The 14989-nt window shown below is 34.5% G+C and overlaps 1 protein-coding gene across 1 annotated transcript in view; it reads right to left on the minus strand.

Annotated features, from left to right (window-relative positions):
• Nucleotides 1–14989, minus strand: part of LOC126768125 (nose resistant to fluoxetine protein 6-like) — a 51417-nt gene that overhangs the window by 27250 nt on the left and 9178 nt on the right. The window lies entirely within an intron of this gene.

Genomic DNA, 14989 nt, shown 5'->3' on the forward strand with positions numbered 1-14989 from the left:
GACGATCGATGTAGGGGTGTTTAAACGCCAACGAGCGTATTTCATACGATATATTAATGTGTATTTATATCATAATGGCATTATCAAGACTGAATTTATTGTTGTATGGTATATATCTTGAATATATACAATTTATAAGATAATCTTTTTTAATCATTAAAATGTGACGTTTTATAAAGTTTTTATATATTTATTTATTTCTCCTTTTTATATAAAATATATCGAAACTTAAAATTATAATGAGATATCGATATTAATTGTGACTAATATATAAATATGTATACGTGATTTTTTTTTATTATTATTGTAATTATCTTGATACAAAAAACTGGTTAGATTCGAAACAGACTCCCGCACTAAAGTTTTCGTATTAAATTTATTATTATTATTATTTGTCTAGATAGCGAGTAACACACGTATTCGTGAAAATTACAAATGAGCTTGATAATTGTTCTACAAATATTCCTTTGTAATTAGAAATAGCAACAAATGTATTAAGATTTCACAAATAAAATACTAAATCGTGTCGTAGTCGCTACGTCGTCTATAAACAGATTACACTCATATTATGCATAGTCTTTAGCGAGCAAATATTTTTGGTATGTGCAAGCTAAGTTGATATGCAAAACGCGTACCAACGTCATTGTTTCACAATGGATTGTTCTAGAATGTAATGTCCGACGTAAAATACTGTTCACCTGGACTCGTACAGCCTCCATTTGGAAAATCACATGTCCGTCACACGTTATGTCAAGTTAAATTTGTGTGTTCGCATGTTTTTAACGAATTTGCATTTGAAACAAAACTTCGTAAGGTCAAATGTACGGTTTTTATTTATAGTAGGAAGGTAAACTGACAAATGAGACGTCCGATGGTTACTGGACTTACGACCATAAGCATTGAAAAAAGTATAAGCTATTATCTACACTTCAAGTGTGCAAAAAAACTCTGTAAGAACAAAGTTGAAACTGACCGCAGAAAATGGTCGTAAATTGTTAGAAAGTGATATGCGATATTGACCATTATAATTATAACATTTCAAGAATACACGCATCAAAATAGTATATCACCAATCGATTGTCAATATTTCACGGGTAAGTAATAAAGTGGTTTCCTACCGAAAATACGAACACAAAGATAGCAATACATATTTTTATATACTTTCACTAATGTAATTTTTATGTAGTGCATATGGAGTTATATCCGTGAATTTTGTGTTCTGATTTCGTACAAGATGGTCTTGATAGATTAATTAATTATTCATACTTGTTCCGGTAAATAGCAATACTAGCATTATCAGTAGAATTCTTGGAGGTGGAATGACCCTGTGTAATATTGGTTTATTTTTATTAATTAATTTATATAAAATACATAGATAATAGTATTTAATAATTTGTAATATTTTAGAATATGATTAAATATTGAAGTATATTTTTATATTTATTTTCGTACCTATAAATTAACGTGTGTTTCTTTTAATATTCATCATCTTTAATCGTCTCGACTAAACAGTAGTTCAAGAGAGCAGATAAAAAAATGGTTACGATTACAAACAAGTTACGACAGTACGTGCGCTCTTGTGTACACCTTGTTAATAAAAGAACAAGGCACATGCGCCCGCGATTCATCATGTCCTGTTTTAAAATGATAAATATTAAATTAAGAAATAAAACTCAAAATTTAATTTCGGTTAAACGCGTTTAATATATGGGCCATAACTTAAATAATGCCTTTAAAGTACTGTAATATTGAATGTGTCACTTCCAGCTATTTAAGAAGGACTCATCAATTTAATGACCAATGTCTGTTATAAAAACAATTATACTATTATACGGGCTGCTTAATGATGCAACTACTGAACGGTCTGATAATTTTTAACAATTAAGGGACTGATTTCAGAAAACAAAATTTTGGAATTGTCCACTAATCCAATAATCTTAGAACTTAGCCTCAATCACAAAATATAAGGATTGCTTAATATTTTGAATTTATAATTATGTTATGGTTCTAACATTTCGATATACAGAGTTGCAATAGAATATGCATTTCACTAATACCAGGACCTGTTGAATAGTTGAATTAAGCTTAATAATTGCTGGAAATCAACATTGTTATAAAGTTCCATTTAAATATAATAGTATGTTTTATCATTCAATATAAATTGTTTTAATCAATCTAATTCGAGAATTTAACGCTAGGATTAACACGCTAGATAAATCGTTTAACAATAAATATTTATAACTTATTAATTGGAACATTAAACTGAATAACAATGCCTGATTCAGCACCTTTTATTAATCTGCATCAAATGTAAATAATCCGAAAACTTCTTTATGGTATACTTACATCAGTATATATATACAAACTATGTACGACCGACCTCCTGGCTAAACTCTTTGCCGACAACTCTGTGATCGATGATTGTAGTGCGCAGCCGCCAACAATACCTTCATGTGGCCACACGATGCCTGACATCAAAATCAGGCAACGTGATGTGCGTGCGGAGCTGCAATCACTCGATATACGGAAAGCTAGCGGTCCCGATGGAATACCAGCCATTGTGCTGAAGAAGTGCGCGGCGGAGCTGTCTCCTGTGTTAACGCGCCTGTTTCAACTTTCTCTCTCTTCGGGATGTGTGCCGGAGGCTTGGAGAAGAGCTAATGTGCAAGCGGTTCCCAAAAAAGGGGATCGGTCTGACCCGGCAAATTATCGGCCAATAGCTATCACCTCAGTACTTTGTAAGGTGATGGAACGGATTTTAAACAACCAACTGATCCATTACCTAGAAGATCACTGTCTAATTAATGATCGTCAGTACGGATTTCGACCAAAACGGTCCACAAGTGATCTTCTAGCGTACGTAACGCACCTCTGGGGTGAAGCTATCGACAAGCATGGAGAATCGTTGGCTGTCAGCCTCGATATCTCCAAGGCTTTCGACAGGGTCTGGCACAGAAGTCTTCTCTCCAAGCTACCGGCATATGGTCTGCCTGCTCAGCTATGCACCTGGATTGCCAGCTTCCTACACAAGCGTAGCCTTCGTGTTTTAGTAGATGGTTGCGCTTCACAATTCTATGTAGTGAATGCTGGCGTCCCCCAGGGATCTGTGCTATCTCCCACACTCTTTCTTTTGCATATCAATGATATGCTCTCTCTTGGGAACATACATTGCTATGCAGATGATAGTACAGTGCATGGTGGATACCACGGACGCGCAGTGGCTGGGCGGGCGGAAACTGAGGAGAGGCGGGAGAATCTTGTTATTGAACTTGATAGGACATTAGAGCTCATCGCCAAATGGGGTTCTGATAATCTTGTTGAGTTTAATGCCAAGAAAACACAGGTGTGCGCTCTCACAGCTAAAAAGTCACCATTTTACCCTCATTCCTCCCTCTGTGGCACACCGCTGATGATACAAAGCAAAATCGCCATGCTGGGGATGGACGTTCGCTGCGACCTTAGTCCAAGGGATTACATCGAGGCTATTATAAAAACAGCTTCACGAAAACTCGGAGTTCTGAACAAGGTGCGGCGTTTTTTCACGCCACAACAACTGTGCCTGTTATACAAAACACAGGTACGGTCTTGCGTTGAATATTGCTCGCACCTTTGGGATGGCTCCGCTAAGTACCTTATGGAGGCCTTGGACCGGTTGCAGCGACGTGCAGTACGCATTATTGGCGACGTAAAGGTCACAAACACCCTTGAACCTTTACAATTGCGTCGTGAGATAGCAGCACTGAGCGCTTTCTATCGTCTGTATCACGGCGAGTGCTCTGAGGAATTATTCTCTCTAATTCCTGCTTCCCCCTTCCTTCTTAAGTCCACGCGAGCTGGTTCTCGATGTCACCGCCTAACTGTGACATCAATTCCATCGCGCACAAAGAAATTTGGCAACTCCTTTCTTTGTCGCACTACCAAAGAATGGAATTCCTTACCAGCTCACGTGTTCCCCTCCTCTTACAACCCGGGTTCCTTCAAACGAGGCGTGAAGAGGCATCTTGCGGGCCGGCAAGGCGGGGACGGCTAGTACAGAACATTCTTCCCGTACTGGCCGTCGTCGCGTTTGGACTCTACTACCACTTACCATCAGGTGGAGTAGAGTCATTTGCCTTCCCGGGGCATATAATAAAAAAAAAAAAAAAAGTATTGTATTTATATAAAATACCTTTCACAAAAAATTGCTATTTTGCTTATTGATTAAAATAATTTCTTCGATTCCTGTTCTATTTCCTTAGAAAGAGTTATATTATAAAAAAAAACTATTAGTAATAATCTCTTGTCTGTTACACAAATATTAAATTATTCCCGTTAGCGAGCCAATCAATTGCGAATTTTATCAAAATGTCAATAATTGACATTGATAAAATTAATTAATTAATCGTAAATGTGGTAAAATTAATAATTTATTATACGTTTTATTATAACAGTTTTTCTTATCCACAGTTTTGCTTTTGCTAAAGACTAGGTCTCGTCTACCCGCAAATATATGCTTGCTTAGTTTTTGATTCTTATCATAGTTTGCGATTTGGTTAATGGTATTTATTGGGCTTCATTAATTTTCACCAGTTTGGATCAACAGGATACTAAGATATGTTTTCAATTTAACATATGTACACAAATTATTCTTGCAACATTGAAATCGTTGTAACCGAAGGTACTTAGTTATATCATAATTAATATAAGGTACGTACAGTGCAGTAACATCCTGTGAATGTCCCACTGCAGGGTAAAGGCCTCTTCTCCCTTTTTGAGGAGAATGTTTTGGAGTTTATCCCACCATGCTGCTTCCATGTGGGTCAGTGGAACACACATGTGGCAGAATTTCAGTGAAATTAGACACATTCAGGTTTCCTCACGATGTTTTCTTTCACTGTCAAGCACGAGATGAATTATAATCACAAATTAAGCACATGAAAATTCAGTGGTGTTGCCCGGGTTTGAACCCACGATCATCGGAAAAGATTCACGCGATCTTACCACTGGGCCATCTCGGTAAGTAGTGATATCATAATTAATATAAAACATACAATTATATACACTAACGTAACTTAACACTATACTACATCGTCACTACAATGTAACTTAATGTATGTTACAATTATCGTTTACAGTACATAGGATGCTTAACTGTAATATATTGTTATGCTCAGCTTATTTAACGTAATTAAAATACATTTTAGAATATTAGTAATAAGAATTGTAATAGTAAATTGTAGCCGAGATGATCTCATGGCTAGGTAATGTAAAGAGATTTAGAATTGTTTTAAGTTATCAGTTATGAGGCAAAAATAAAGTACCACATAGATATACCGACTTTTTCTGGCAATGACCTTCACAGTAAGTATTTTATGTTAACTATAACTTATATTTTTTTTTTTCATTAGGACTTCAGTAAAGTATTTGTAAATTATTTCTCATCTTCAAACGTCATCAACTGGGCGATCTAAAATTTTTTCTGGGCCTCTTGTATTTGTAACTAGATTCCGTCTGTCACTTCGCCCGCATGTGAGGAGGTGCTATGTACTCTTTCTCCATTTCTGTATCTCTGATAACGTGTATGCAAAAGTTTATTTGATGTGTGTAAGTACTTATTATTATGTATTTAGATAACGTTATACATAATTAAAACTAAACTACTGATAAAAAATAATGTGGACTTCCCGTCACTATACAAGAAGACCTGGAGTAGACAAACCCCTAATGCTAATCTTTAAATATTTTTACCGAAACATTGGATGTTTTTTTTTTTTTAACTTGTATATGTAATAAATTTAAAGTTACATTTCTTTTTAAATATATTATAGGTAGTGCATCATTTTTCCTAATTATTTCAAGTCAAGTCACTTAACGCCATTATAATTTTTTATATTACAGTACAGTACAGTAACAGCCTGTGAATGTCCCACTGCAGGGTAAAGGCCACCTCTCCCTTTTTGAGGAGAGGGTTTGAAGCTTATTCCACCACGCTGCTCCAATGCGGGTTGATGGAATACACATGTGGCAGAATTTTAGTGAAATTAGACACATGGAGGTTTCCTCACGATGTTTTCCTTCACCGTAAAGCACGAGATGAATTACAATCACAAATTAAACACATGGAAATTCAGTGATGCTTGCCCGGTTTGAACCCACGATCGTCGTTTAGATTCACGCGTTTTTACCACCAGGCCATCTCGGCTTCACTTTTAATTTTATATTACAAATAGATTTATACTTTTTTATATTAAAATAATAAATATATAATAATATATATATTAAATACTTTAAAAATGTATTACTTAACGATAACTGATATTAAGTTATACTAAAGCAGGTTCCACCTTTGATTTCCAACTTATCCTGCATTGCCTTATATATCAAATCTATCGATTACGACATACTTGCATAGAAGTGACATGTGCTGCACTTTCAGTTTCTTATATATTCGCTGACAATATATATATATATATATATTTTAAATCGTAAATGTTTGAGTAAATATCAAATTTTATAAAACAAATTAATTTTACATTTTTAATTCAATACTGTCACACGACTTGAATAATACGTATACAACTAAATAAATAAATAAATTTGAAAAAAAATAATAGTTCGTTAATCACACACAGAGCAATGATCTCCTGTCATCTGTAGTATGCTTGTCACATAATTTATAGAACACAGTCATACAGGTTTAAACACATATATCAGCTCCTTCTACCTTCCTTCTTAAAACGAGAATAGGCCAAAGTTCAGCCCAGTCCATAGACCTTTACGGGCTGTAACGAGGAAATAATTTCTCGAAAAACCAGGTTGAATTAAGTATATTTATGTCACAATAAACTTTAATTGTATTATCCAATCGAATTGCATTAATAAACTAATCCCGTACTAGTAAAGAGAGCTCACAGAGCTGCCGAATCTTTTATAAACAAAACGATTTCAGTATTTGTAATCAAATAGAATGCAATCGTATGAGGCATTTTAACTACGACACAGGGTTGGCAGGGTGCCCAAAGCTACGTAAATTTAGCTGGTCTTGCATCGCACCAGCATTCTCATAGCCAAACCATTGAATTGAACTGACAATTGATTTAAACGATTTTAAACAGTATCGTTGTTAATATAATACCCATAATTGTATAATTATTGAATTTTATCTCGGTACTTAGATTTCATTGCCAGCGAACTAATTGCTAATTAAAAATTGGAATTTATATTGTATTTTGATTTACGTAACATAATAACCATTACTAATTTTATGTATAATTTTAAGAAAATACATATTTCAATCGAAATATATTGTCTTTATTATTAGTTATTTTTTTTAAATGATTTCAGAGAATTGTTGATTATAATGGCATATCACACTGTACTGGCTTACTATTGTCGTAATTTTTGTTTCTAATTTTGTGAATATGCCGATAGTTATATCAATAACTAAATAAATTTACTTCGTGTTTTACCAACAACCGATACAATTCAACTGACATTTACTGCAGTCCAATGAACTTTAATGCAACGAATCGTTTCACATTTAAAAATAAATTAATATAAACACGTAAATTATTTTGTATAAGGTTGAATGAAATATAAATACTTATGATTACGTCATTGATCAAAACACGTTGTATCATATGAATGAAACTTCCGTAAAATTTCAAAAATACAAAGTGGGAACTTTTATTGTGTATGTTAATTAACTGTTTCAATGTTGTTTTTGCGATTATGATTAAATACAAATCTTTATTCACCTTGGTTTGACCAAATACATAGATGCTATATTTAACGTGTTGACGTATATTATGTAATGGCTACCCAGTACAACATCACACTTCTACAAATAAGGTAATATACAAATTTTAGAAGTGGGATTTTTATCTTCTTATTAAACAAGCTTTGTCCCGCGGTTCGATTGTGATAAAATTTGTATTACGTAGTTATTTTAACTTGACCTGAATGATAAGTTTTAAAATTATGTATGTATTCGAGTATTTGATATTATTTCAGACTTTTTAAACTAATTATTATTATATATTTTAAATTAATTGTATTTTTTATTTGATTATCAGCTAATGCTGTCTTCTCTCGTTGAGCTTATAAGACCTTCGGTCTTGAGAGCCTAATAAAAAAGTCTTAGAAAGCACGAAAAGCCTTTGAAAGAACTACTTCCGGACAATTATAAAAATTGTTGAATTTATGAATTAAAATAAACATTAATTGAAAACAGGTTTATAATAAAATATAAAAATATGTTAATTTCTTCTTAAACGTCAAACATAGTTTATATATTTTGAACCAGTTATTTTATTTATTTAAACAAATACTATTAAGATCATATCCTTATTGTTAAAAGGCTTTTAAAAACGGGTTTTTAAGGTTCAATACAACAAAATAGTCTGCCGTTAGTCTAGTGGCTTCATATAAGGCCGCAGATTCCGAGGTCCTGGGTTCAAACCAAGGGCCGATAGGGATGTACACTACTGTGCCTCGGAAAGCACGTAAAGCCGTTGATTCTGCACCTAAACTCTTCTTCCGGCTTTGTCGGATTTACATTCTATTGGACTTTGATGGGGAATAGGGAGTGTATTGTGTGTATATTTTATATTAGTTTATATGATTTTTTTTATTTTAATTTCGTGTTAATATGACGTCACAGAACCTTCAATGCGTAAATCACTCGCACTAACCTAGTTTTATATATTTAATCCGTATTCATATATGTAAGTGCTAAATAATGTGCTAAAGATTCCTTTTCTGCCTTAAGACGATACTAATAAAATATTTGCATATTGAAATTATATGTACTTTTGAAAACTGATTACTTTTCCCGCGCTTCCATTGTGTTAAAACAAACATAACCTTAGTAGTAGGTGCTTTGTTGGACCGTTGAAATAAATTTGGCTAAGGCTTTTCCCTCTTATTATATTATGCTTATTTTGTTTCACTCGCCGGTTCTTCTAAGGTCAGGGTATTTCTTTTCCGATTCAATGATAGTTTCAAATTTGACAAGTAATAAGTAAGTTTAATTCTATATCGAATAATCCTTTATAATTTGAATTATTTGATTTAATATCAACTGCTCAACAAACATATATTATGCAAATATTTATACACCTCTATCTTCTAAACAACAAGCTTTAATATTTTGCATCAAAAATTGTTCGATACGATCCACGCGTTATGTATATTATATAATATCCACGCGTTATGTATGTATATATATAATATTAGTCACTATGGCTACTTACTATGTCAGAAAACTCCACGCAAGTGCCAACTACTATACAAAGTTTTATCTCAATCGAATAAACACATACGATGCGCAAAGTTTTTTTTTTTTTATAGAATAGGAAGGCGGACGAGCATATGGGCCACCTGATGGTAAGTGGTCACCAACGCTCTTAGACATTGGCATTGTAAGAAATGTCAACCATCGCTTACATATCCAATGCGCCACCAACCTTGGGAACTAAGATTTTATGTCCCTTGTGCCTGTAATTACACTGGCTCACTCACCCTTCAAACCGGAACACAACAATATCAAGTATTGCTGTTTTGCGGTAGAATATCTGATGACTGGGTGGTACCTACCCAGACGAGCTTGCACAAAGCCCTACCACCAGTAAAGTGTAAGAGATACGGAGATAATTAAGCACTTTTTTATTTTAATGAGTAATAATCTATATATATAGATGGATGAACAAGCAATAAGTATTAAATACTTATAGAAACTTACAATTTCACAATTCGAAATTAATTTAAATTAAAAATTAACATAGACAATCCGTGACTGTTTTCTATAAGGCATAAACCTTACATATAATACAAAAAGTAATTACTTTAAGAAGGAAATTGAATTTTCTAAACGTTGCTTAGAGGCCGTTCTGTTAAACACTGGTTCATCTCTTTCTATCATTATCGATTTGACATTCGAAAGCGGAAGACGCAGCATTGTTTGACTAATCGCCCCCTAATAACGTTTATAAGTAAGTCTGTAAATTTTTAAACTTATGTTCTTAATAAATAAGTACATATCAGGAAATAAAATTTATACAGGAAGTAATTAATATTTGTACGTGATATTTCTCAAAGGCAGGTATAAATATTATATATCTTATAGGCAATAAGATTTTATTTACTGACAACATTTCATAATTTATTATGCACTATCTAATGATCACAACGTTAATTTATTTTAATAGCTTCTTTACATTTCAGACGAACCGATATATAAATATTAAATTTTATTTTATTATATTAATAATAAACCCTACAATGGTTGGTTTTAAGGTACGTAATATATTTTATAAAAAAATAAAGATACCACGTTATCTTCTTTCATTGTTTCATCCAATCGTGAGATACATTCGAAATTTCAAGTATTTAAATGATCGAGAAGTTAGTTAAAAATCGGTTACAAAATTCTACCTTTACAAAAATAGCTCAAAACGAAAAAAATAATTAAAAACAAGCTTTTATTTAAATGGAAAAGGATAAATTATATAAGAAGAAAATCAAATAATTTTGTTACATTATATAATTATTTTATATGGTATAAAAGCTTATCGAGTGATTTTCTTGTCAAAGAAATATTTTATAAAAAATGTGACTTGTCAAGATACATTCTCGCGATAAACTTTTTTATATTTACTTAAACAAACTAACAAAATGCAACTTCATTAAAAGCTTTAAAAATCGTATTAAAATAAGATTAGAGTCAATGTCCCCTTGAATAGAACACGAGGATATTATAAAACTGACAGTTTTTTTTAAAATTCGAACAATTACAACTGAATTTTCACGTGGTGAATTCGTGATTACCTTTTTCTTCTTATGCAAAGCAACCGACGGAAAATTGTCATGATCATCATCATATAAAATTTTACCCCATATGTTTACAAAATCCGTACACGGTTAACAAATTTCAATGTAAAGATATATAATGTTTATATTTCCTTATACCATAAACTAAAAAAAAATACACACAAAAAAGACACAAATAAAAAGTATCCCATCCCATCCCTTAAAATAATATTTTATATACGCTAACAAACTGAAGCCGAGATGGCCCAGGGGTAAGAACGCGTGAATCTAAACCGATGATCATGACTTCAAACCCGGGCAAGCACCACTGAATTTTCAGGTGTTTAATTTGTGATTATAATTCATCTTGTGCTTTACGGTGAAGGAAAACATCGTGAGGAAACCTGCATGTATCTAATTTCTCTGAAATTCTGCCACATGTGTATTCTACCAACCCGCATTGGAGCAGCGTGGTAGAATAAGCTCCAAACCTTCTCCTCAAAAAAAAGAGGAGAGGCGGCCTTTAGCCCAGCAGTAGGACATTCACAGGCTGTTACGAACAAACTGTATTTGTGTAACTTTGAACTGTCATAATCTTTATCCAAGAATTATTTATTACTGTTTCGCAAAAATCAATCATCGGCTTGAAGGACCCGAGAAGCCTACCTATAGAAACTCAGTCAGTTTTTTTGTGACAATTGTTATTTATTATAAATATATTTCTTCATATTTTAGATGGTATATTATCCCGTGGTGTTTTGTCATCTAAAAAAGTCATTAGTTTTATAATATCCTTTAACACAAAGGGTTCGCCAACTTTTTTTCGTTATGTTTCTGAACGTAATTTGAGATTCTATAGTAAGAGCGTATACATCGTCCTAGTTTAGTTGAGAAAAAGTGATCGTGGATATAATAAGTAAACTTTTTAAAAGTAAGTATTTATTGAGTCTCTCTGTTGAACTAACTATTGAAACACTCAAGCTGTACATACAGTAGTGTAGTTTGTGCAGAAATGAATAATTTTAGTGCAGCACTGCACTAATGTTACATAAAAACATGAAAAATAAAAAACAGCCTGTAAATGTCTTGCTGTTAGGTAAAGGAGCAGGTTAAGAGCTTATTCCACTCCACTTTCATGCTGCTTCAACGCAGTTTTCTGGATACATATGCAGCAGAATTTCATTGAAAGTCGACACATGCAGATTCCCTTACGTTGCTTTCCTACACCACCGAGGACGAAACACAAATGAATACTAAGTGGTGATACAGGCAAAACATTCGAAATTCAAAAACTTAACTACGGCTTTTGTGTGTTAATGTAATAAATTTAATAATTCATGTAAATTTACCTTATCTTGTATCAATGTTTTATAAACGTATTTTCAGCGACAAGTCTTCTGACCTAATAAAAAACAGTGAGACTATTGTATTTTTGAAATCAGGTAGTACCTATTTCGAACCCCAATAACTTTGCGAATACTGGTCGCCTGGTTTACTATAGTTACTTTCACAAGACATTGATCTTGTCTGCTTTGGAGTAATAGAGCCGATATAAATAGGATATTTGCCTTGCTGAGGTATTTGCACATTTTCTGACCCTTATGATTTTTTAAGAAATAAATTCTTCCGTTGCTGTTTAACTATTTGAGGGTCAAACTATTAATGGAATAACATATGTTCGTAAAAACATAAACGATTTATCTGACATATGTATGTATTACTTTCACAGGGTTAGTATTCCTTTCTGAGGAAAATGATTAACACAAATTTAGCACATTATCGTAAGGATTGTTGGACGCGTATAGCGCAATAGAAATTCTTTGGGGAATGCATTTGCCCAACACTGGATATTTTTCTAGCCTATATAATGAAGAAGCACATGAAAACTTATAACGTATATGGTTACAGGGCAGGATCCTAGGGAAGTTTAATTATAAAAAAAGTATATATATGTGCAATATTTAAAAAAAAATAGTTTTATATGCGACACTTCTCAGGACTGACATATTTATTTTCTAGAGGTGTATTTAAACAATCAATAAACGAGTGCAAATTATTTATTATTATTTATTATTATTATGATTATATCGAGCAAGGATTTTGGAATAAACTTGACTTTACTGATGCACTGTTGTGGAACAAATTGTAAACCATCGTCTTAAAAAGAGAGGTGTTTAGCCAGCAGTTAGACACTTATACTTTATCTTCAGACACTATTTAGTTACAGTTCTTTACCTTGATATTTTTACTCTTACACATTTTCTGTTTTTTAAAAACACGTCATACCTGAAATTAACTGAATGATCTAATAAATAAATAAAATTATATTCTCATTAAAGTAAATTCTTGTTCCGTGTGAAAAATTATCATTTAAATAATTTAAAGTTCTCGTAAGTAAGTTTTCTGATCTTGATTGGACTTACTATTTGTTTTGCAACAGTATAATAACGCGAATTACTGGAACATTTATCTCGAGTTTACAAGTCATTGAACCCTAGATTGAGCAAATATTGGTGACTATTACAGTACCCTTTCTATATTTGCTCAGAACGGCTCTGAGTAGCAACCCAATCATCAGTTATTCTACATATACTACTTAAAATGTAAAAAACTTGTAAAGATAACCACTCAAATAAATGACATATATGCTTGTATTCGCTGCTTAAAAATTTAAAAAAACTCGATAAACTGTATGTGCGCAACTAAGATTCGATTTTCGTAAATAAAAATATTTTATCATCTATTATGTAACGATGACGTATTTATAAATAATATAATAGTCAATAGTCTTTGTTGATTGGCCTATAACGTATCGTGTAACACTTGTGCCTAATAATCCTTATACACTATTTCCATTCAAAACCTTGAATTTCTAATGAGACTATTATTCGGCTATAGTAATAAAAAAATTACCAGTTTTTTTTTATAAATGTAAATAATATTATACAAACAACATGTACGAAAATAATGTATTATAATGATTAAACGTCTTCATATATTGAAATCTTTTCATCATTTATTTTTAATAATACACTGCACAATAAAATTAATTTGCATAGAAAACGTTAAAACATATACGAAAAGTTTGGGAGAGGGTTGAGTGACTCTACGTCGCTCACAGTGGACCGCATAGGAATGTTGGGCTTGAGGGTCTCCATCTCAAAAACGGAGGCCCTCTTATTCCACGGTCCACGTCGAGGCCTCCCTCGAGGGGCGTTTATCACCGTCCAGGGGACGGTGATTAAGGTGCAGGCCCACATGAAGTATCTGGGCCTGACCCTGGACGGAAGATGGAGGAGCTTCGGGCAGCATTTTGTCCAACTTGGCCCGAAGCTCATCAACGCTGCTGCTGCCTTAAGCCGGCTCCTACTAAATGTAGGAGAGCCGGAAACGCCATGCTGGCGATTATACGCCGGTGTTGTGCGGTCCATGGCTCTGTACGGTGCTCCCATCTGGGTGGACGCTCTCACCGCTCGGAACAAGGTTCTCTTGCGAAGGCCGCAGAGAATCATAGCGGTGAGGGTGATACGCGGATATCTTACGGTGTCGTGGACGGCGGCAACACTTCTCGCGGGCGATCCGCCTTGGGAGCTCCAGGCGGAGGTGCTCGCGGAAGTTTACCGGTTCCGGGCGGGATTGAGGTAGCGTGGCGACCGTCCAGGGTTGGAGAAGGTGCTGCGAATCAGGACTCTCGCCCAGCAAGCCCTGATTCGCAGGTGGGAGGAGGATCTGAGGTCCCCATCAGCAGGCCTGGCGACAGTGGAGGCGATCCGTCCCCACTTGAGTCGCTGGGTAACGAGAAAAGGCGGCACACTGACCTTCAGACTGACTCAGGTGCTTACTGGACATGGGTGCTTCGGTAAGTACCTGCACGGAATAGTCAGGCGGGAGGTAACGCCCTCCTGCCACGAGTGTGTTGCGCCTACGGATACGGCATGCCACACTCTGATGGAGTGTGCCGCTTGGGGACCTCAGCGCCTTTCCCTGGCGACTTTAATCGGCGGAGACCTTTCGCTGCCGAGCGTGATAAATGCCATGCTTGTTAGCGAAAGGTGCTGGATGGAGATGGTCTCCTTCTGCGAAAATGTCATGTCGCAGAAGGAGGCCGCGGAGCGGGAGCGCGAGGAGAGTGCCTCCGCTGACCCGCTTCGCCGAAGAAGACCGGGGAGAAGACGTCGGCGCTATGCAAACCTTCTCCTCC

Source organism: Nymphalis io, chromosome 4 (assembly GCF_905147045.1).
Source record: "Nymphalis io chromosome 4, ilAglIoxx1.1, whole genome shotgun sequence".
NCBI lineage: Eukaryota > Metazoa > Arthropoda > Insecta > Lepidoptera > Nymphalidae > Nymphalis > Nymphalis io.